Source organism: Mus caroli, chromosome 6 (genome assembly GCF_900094665.2).
Source record: "Mus caroli chromosome 6, CAROLI_EIJ_v1.1, whole genome shotgun sequence".
NCBI lineage: Eukaryota > Metazoa > Chordata > Mammalia > Rodentia > Muridae > Mus > Mus caroli.
Window position 1 is genome coordinate 90,352,434 of NC_034575.1, and position 7,747 is coordinate 90,360,180.

Here is a 7,747-nt window from a genome sequence, read left to right on the forward strand (position 1 = left end):
CTAAGACTTCTCGCTGGCCTCTCATTGTCCTTTCAGCAAAGGGGGCGGCGGTGGCCAGCCCCCTTTGGCTTCTGGGAGAGCCGAGAAACCTAAGCACTGCTTTGGGGAGTAAAGATCACCGCAGGGTGCGGGTCCTGCACAAGCGTGGGCGCGCCGGCCACCTCGGAATTCGCCGCCCAGAGGCGGGGTGCAGTAATGGGGCACTGGTGAGGCTGGGACAGAAAGAACAGCCCCCACCGCCAAGAGGCCAGTGCAGTGNTGGCCCTAGCGGTTTTGTTTATTTTTCAGTGGTTTCCAATGAGTTCCTCTTTGGTCACAGACTTGAGAATCTACTAGATAAAAGGAGCTGAGTTGGAGCCACTCAGAGAGGTGAGGATGTCACTGAGGTGGGTCGAGAGGATAGGTCTGAAGTTCAGATTCCGCAGGCATCTTAAGTACAACATTAAATGAAGACCTTCCACTTGCCAAGTGGAAGGAGGAATACAACCCCCCGCCCCCTGCCCCCCACCTCACACACAGAGTTGTTAGAAATAATACATAGGCACTGGAAACTTGCAAAGTAAATAATTGTATGGTGGCATATAAAATTTCACAGTCTGATAACTGGGGGTGGGGGGGGCCCGGGGGGGGGAGTATCAGAGTCCTTAGTGGTTGGGGTTGTAAGGTAGAGATAATCCCCTCTCTAGAACGTAAGCATGTATTTAAGCTCTTCAAGCCCTGTTTCTAGAGAGCTATTCTAAGTTAATAAGAATGAGGGCCTGGTGTTTCACATCTGTAATCCTGGTACTTGTGAGGCTGAGGCATGGGGATCAAGAATTCAAGGCAAAGTCTAGGAGAAGACTGGGCTCCCTAAGACTGCCTTTACAAAACACAAAACAAACAAACAAACAAACTAAAACGTCTTGCTCCTGAGTATTTGAAAAGGTGAAAGGAATTTCATGTCTCTAGTGTTTTGTTGTTGTTTTGTTTTTTGGTTTTGTTTTTGGGGGGTTGGTTGTTTGTGTTTTCCCCCAAGTGGTGATAGTGGTGTTGGGGGAGGGGAGCTGCTTTTTGGTTTTGTTGGTTTTGGTTTTACTGAGGTCAAATGAGCAGTCCCTTCAAACCTAACTGCCAAACCCTAACACAGATCTAGCCCTCAGCATCTCTAGGATGTTCTAATTTGCTTTTTGTTGCTATAATAAAACACTAACCAAAACCGACTTCGTCAAAAAGGGTCTATTTGAACTTAGAGCTCAGGAATGAGCCTTACTGGTTTGCTTCTCCTGGATTGCTCAGCTGCCTTTCTTCTACATCTTAGGCCCACATGCCCAAGGATGGCACCCACCACAGTGGCCTGGGTCCTCCTGCAACAACCAGCAATCAAGAGAATGCCCTATAGACATAGCTACTCCCCAGGTCCACTACCATGCTCTTTCTCCAGCTGTGTATAGGTTTTCCTCAGGTTGACAAAAACTTCATTAGCAGAACCCACCACTCTTTGTCAAACATTACTGTTAAACCGTAACCTTCCCTGCCTTTGTACCCAAGATGCCATGATAATATTGATACCGCAATATAAAATAGATTTTCAAAGTCCCAGGTCTTCAAATTTTGTAGCATTTTACAAGTTTGAGGGCTCTTTTTTTTTTAAGATTTATTTATTTATTATATGTAGGTACACTGTAGCTGTCTTCAGACACCCCAGAAGAGGGCATCAGATCTCATGATGGATGGTTGTGAGCAATCATGTGGTTGATGGGATTTGAACTTGCGACCTTCAGAAGAGCAGTCGGCACTCTTAACCACTGAGCCATCTCTCCAGCCCAGTTCAAGGGCTCTTAATAAATCCAGTCTCTTCACTGTAAAGTTAAATCTCTCCTGTAACGTCAAATCCTTCCAGATGAATAAATCTCACTTTTTTTTTTTACTATTTTGTGTTGGTCCATATTCATATAACTATCCTTCACTAGTGTGATAGATTGAATGCCTATTTTTCTGTCTTTGAGGCTAGGTCTGACTCATTCTGCAGCCCAAGAAGACCTCAGACCCTCACTCCTCCTTCCCCTCTTACTGCTGGATCATGTACCACTAAGGATTCCATTAAGTTGTGTTGCTATACAACACTAAAGGCCTCAGATTTAGCATCTTGATCCCTATGTATTTTTTGTCACGGTCCCATTGGGAGGGTAAACATATGACATGCTTCTCTGGAGTATGCACTCCAGGAAGGCATTTGGGTTCCTGGCATACTCCCAGTCACGCGTACCTGACTCCTAATACTTCAGGAGTCCTCATGTATGTGCAGAGNCCTCTCTGCAAAAATGTACATTTTAAAATGTTTGAGACACATTCATAGTCACTGGTAGTCTTGACCTTGTGTTTCTTCTTATCACTTCATTTTCTAGTAAGACCTATTTGCCAATAATTCCCTTACCCACATAGAACTGGTGTCCCTGGCCTCCTGACTTTACTCGTACCCTCAGCTGGAGCATGCCAAGGAATCTACACAGCCAGACTTCCATGATTCCTCCCAGTGCTACTGAGAAGGTAGAGAGGATTGGAATTTATACCAGTTACCTTTTTCTACTGTGTTTGGGTGGGGGTTGGTTTGGTTTGGTTTTTGAGATACAATCTCACTATTTAGCTCTGGATAGCCTAAAACGTATTTTATAAATGAGGCTGGCCTCAAACTTTTATAATTCCACCAGCCTCTGGCTCGAATATGCTAGGATTAAAGCCATGGAGGGTTTTTGTTGCTGTTGATTTTGTTCGGAGATTTTAGTCTAAAGGCTTTGTTTTGAGACAGTCTCAGGTAACCAAGCCTAGCCTTGGACTTTCTATATTGCCAAGGGTTGCATAGAACTCCTGATTGTCCTTGTCTCTGCTTCTACCTGACATACATACATACATACGCACAAACATACATACATGTAAACAAACATACATATACACATACAGTTTCAATTTTGTTTATGTGTAAGAAAGTTTTTGCCTGACTATTTGCCTGTGTACCTCTTGAATGCCTAGTGCCTATAGAGGCAAGTAGAGGGNATCAGATCTCCTGGAACTGGAGGTACAGACAGTGTGACTTACCCTGTGGGTGCTGGGACTCAAACNCTGGCCCTTTGGGAAGCAGGCAGGGCTCTTAATTGCTTCACCATCTCTTGAGCACAAGCACATAGACAGCTAGATTTTTCCAGTGCTGGAATTCAAACATCAGGCATTGTGTGTACTAGGAAAGAGTTCTGCCTGCAGTCTGTTCCTCCAGCCCACTCTTCAGGTTATGAGTGTAGAATGACCCCAAAGAAAAAAGACTCGAGAGCTGTGAGGACAGCACAGAGGGAACACAAGAAAAACCTGTGATTTCCTGAGCAGTCAGAGTTGGAATTCCCCAGGTACTGAGTTCATCCACTCTCACAGGGTCTCATTCTCAGGCCCACAGTGGACGCAACTTCATGGCCAAAATTACATCTCTGATATCCAACTTTGAATTCTCCTTCCCAAAACCAGTAAGACCTGGGAGACTCTTTAACATATCCAAGTTGAGCTGCCAGCATGAGGCACAGTCTAGACCACCTCTGGACCACAGCTTCTATATAATGACCCTGACAAAATACATCCCAGAAGACTTTGATAGTCCCAGCAAAGCAAAGATTTCACTTTATTGGTTCTGGTCTCTTCCAACTCTTAGGCTCCAGCTGACCAGAACCACAGATTCTTAATTTAAAACCATATGATAAAGCCTTTAATCCCCTCTGAAACTTCACAAGCCATACCCTCATTGTCTACACTTGTCCTGGCATTCCTATCTTTGGAGTTCCCACAGAGCAGCCTATTGAGCTGAGCTCTCAATACTCAATGGCTTTTCCAGGCCAGAGCTCAGATGCTGCCTTAATTGTTCCCAAAACCCATGGTCAGGTCTGCCACAGTACTACCCCATGACCTGCTACAAATTTCTGTCTTAGTTAGGGTTTCTACCTTGATCAAAAGCAACATAGGGAAGGAAGGGTTTATATCAGCTTACAACCTAAGGGTTTATATCAGCTTACAACCTATATGAGCTTACAACAGTGCTGATAGAAGTGAAAGCAAGAACACAAGCAGGGCTGGAATTGGAAGTCAAGAGCTAATGAAGAAGCCATGCAAGAGTGCTGCTTACTGGCTTGCTCTTTATGGCTTGCTCAGCCTGTGTTACAGCACTCAGGACTACAAGCCCAGAAGCGGCACCACTCACAGNGAACTGGACCCTCCAGCATCNANCATCAATCAAGAAAATGTACCACAGGTTTGCCTACAGGCTAACTGGTGGGGGCATTTTTTCATTGACTCTTCTGAAACACAACTCTAGCTTGTGTCAGGTTGACATAAAACTAGCAAGCATAAGTAGGAACCTTTGTTGAATGGATTTATGAATGAATAGCCAAAGTAAAATATTAAATCATATGATACAAAATAAGACAATTTAGAGTTGATGGCTAAAACCAAAATATTTGAAGATTGTTTTTTAGGACAGGTCTATAGCTGCCACATTTTAAAGTATATTTCCCTTGATCAGATGTGAAGCAAAGGCTCAACCATCCTAATGTTTCTTACTTGTGCCAGGAGTCTGGCAATACATTCTGCTGCAAAGAGTGAGGTACAAATACCTGACTTTGAAACTTACTATGTATGCCAGGACAGTTACACGTATTGTTACATTTAATTACTATAGCAACCGAGTGAGGTGGGGATCGATCGCCAGAAATGATCTCAATTTGACCATTAGGCGAACTGAAGCAGGGATTGAACAACTTGCCTAAGAGTTTTGAAGTAACAAAGCTGGGTGTTACTCCAGAGGCACAACCCAAAGGCCATGTACACCGAACACTTTGGGGTGAGAAGACAGATGCAGCATGTAGCATATTTAGGCAAAGTTTTGGTGGAAAGGTCGCCTGAATCTGTTAATGTGTATGTTTGGTCCTCCCGTCTCTTCTTATCTGTCTGAAGGAACACAGTGTTCTGCTCTGGGGTGTGCATTTGAGCCATCAAGAAGATGAAGGGAAGGAAGATTTGTAAGCATTCCTACAGAACACAGAGACCAAGGACTGAATGCATTGCAGGTGATGTACAAAGCAGTCTTATACTGTTAATACATAAGATGGTCAACCCTAAATTTGGAGGGGGAGGGGAGGGAAGACTGGATCTCACTATGTATCCCTGGCTGGCCTGGAACTTTGAGATTAGGCCAGGCTAATCTCAAACTCAGAGTTCTACCTGCTTCTGCATCTTGGCTACTGGGATGACAGCTAGGCATCCCATGGCTCAGTCTCCTCTGAAAAATTTAGTATATGTGTGGGAATGTATATGTACCATATACACATGGCCCAGAGGCCAGAAGAGGGAACTGGAGCTCCTAGAGCTATAGTTACAGGGGGTTGTGAGATAAGAGTGTAGTGCTGAGCATCAAACCCAGGTCTTTTACAAGAGCAGTAAGGACTCGTAACTGCTGAGCCATCTCTCCAGCCACAACCTCAAACTCTTATTTTGTTTGGTTTGATTGTGATTTTTGGTCTTTGTTTTTCTGATGGTTTGGTTTGGGGTTTTGACTTGTTCTGATATTTTTGAGACAGGGTTTCTCTGCATAGCCCTTACTGTCCTGGAACTTGTTTTGTAGACCAGGCTGGCCTACAACTCAGAGATTTGCCTGTCTCTGTGTCCTGAGTGCTGGGATTAAAGGTGTAAGCCACAATACCCAGCTACCAGCTATGAACTTTTAAAAGTATGTATGAGTGATTTTAATGGTTTTTTTTTTTAGATTTATTTTTAGTATCTTATATGTATGAATGTTTTGCCTTCATGTGTGTAGTACCACATGTGCTGGTGCTTGAGGAGGTGGTGAGCCTCCATGTGGGTGCTGGGAATCGAACCCAGGTCTTTTACAACAACAATAAGTGCTCTAAACCACTGAGCCAACTCTCCAGCCCCAACGTTGAACTCTCCCAATAAAACAAACTAGAATTGAACAAGAAGCTTGTATAACAAAACTCTCCACAAATTCAGATCCAACTTTTATATAACTTTTTGATAAGGAAGAACAAAACCATAAATACCAAGGATTCATTTCTTCAGCTTCCCCCTAATTTATTACTTTCCAAAGTTTTGAGTTATGAGGAACGATAGTCATATTAACAGTCTGGGCTGAGAAAAGAGAAACCTCATTTATGGAATCTTCTCCATTAGGTTGACCTGTAGGCACATCTTTGGGACATTTACTTAATTGCTAATTGATGTAGGAAGACCCAGCCCAGTTGGGTGGGGCCATCACTAGCAAGTAGGCCTGGACTGTATGAGAGAAGGAGCTGAGCAAACCAAAGAAAGCAAGCCAGAAAGCAGCGCTCTTCTGCCATCCCTGCCTCAGTCCCTGCCTCCAGGTTGAGTTCCTGCTGTTTGGAAAGACTATTCTGAGTGTCACACAAAGAAAGTGAAATGAATCTAACAAAGTTAGATTCTAACAAAGTTTCTTCTTGCGAAAAGGCTGGGCCATGGCCTGAACCAGGCTAATAAGGGCACGGCTGGGTAAAAAGTTCCCTTAGATTTGATTCTATCACAGAAGGAAACAGTTTCTAGAGACTCAAGTCTTAGGAGTGTACAGAGCTTGAACAAACAAGCCTATGCACATAAGTTTCAGGATGAGGGACACTGGCCATCGGTGGCCTAGCCAGCTTCTATAGGAAAAAAAAAAAAAAACCAAAACACTTATCATAATTGCCCCTCCTTGGTATACATTTTCACTTATTTCTTCAAGGTTGAAAGTCAGTATACTGACTTTCTGAACTCTCTAGTAATAATAAATCTTTGTCATGCTAAACGACTGGGGATTGTCTGGAGAGAGTAGACGTGAGGAGGCTCTGGACAAGGCTCCCAACACAGGAATTAACTATTCTCCTATCTGTTTAACATAGCTTAAGGGGAGCCCACTTTCCTAGGCCAAGGCCAGTGACCAGGAGATTGACCTGGCTCTGCTGGAATTCTGTCTCCATCTCTAAGCCAAAGGTTCTATTCTCTTGACTGTAAGATTTCTCTTGACAGGCCTTGACTGTGACTGTCACATTCCTGAGAATGAATGTCTGAGAAGGTAAGACTGAATCATTTGCAAACCAGATGAGAAAACAGAGTCTCTAAAACACTTTTAGCATCTCTGGCTGCTAACAAGGATGAGGCTACCAAGAGACCCAAGGGCATTTCTGGCTTTTAGCTAAGAGAAAAACTGGTTATTTTTTTCTTTTATTTCCAAGGTCTATTACCTTAAACTGCTTGGCTGATCTTTGACCTCTTGTTTTCCTCATCCCCTCCCTGAAGAAGTAACTGTAAGTGCCACATGAAACTGGGGTCGTAACTGATCTGGCTTATGCAAATTGAATGGTGGTATCAGATGTGGTACCCAAGGTTATCTCTTAACTGGACCTATCTAAAAAACTCCCAGCCGGGCGTGGTGGCGCACACCTTTAATCCCAGCACTCCGGAGGCAGAGGCAGGTGGATTTCTGAGTTCGAGGCCAGCCTGGTCTACAAAGTGAGTGCCAGGACAGCCGGGGCTACACAGAGAAACCCTGTCTCGAAAAACCAAAAAAAAAAAAAAAAAAAAAAAAAAACCTCCCAAAGTACATCCATGGTTCCATTTATATAATGGTTAGAGGTTGGGAGGAAAGAAAGTTCTTCACTGATGCCTGGGGGGATTTAGGCAGAGAACCAGGAAAAGCCAGAATGGAGGACATTTTTTAATCTCTAAA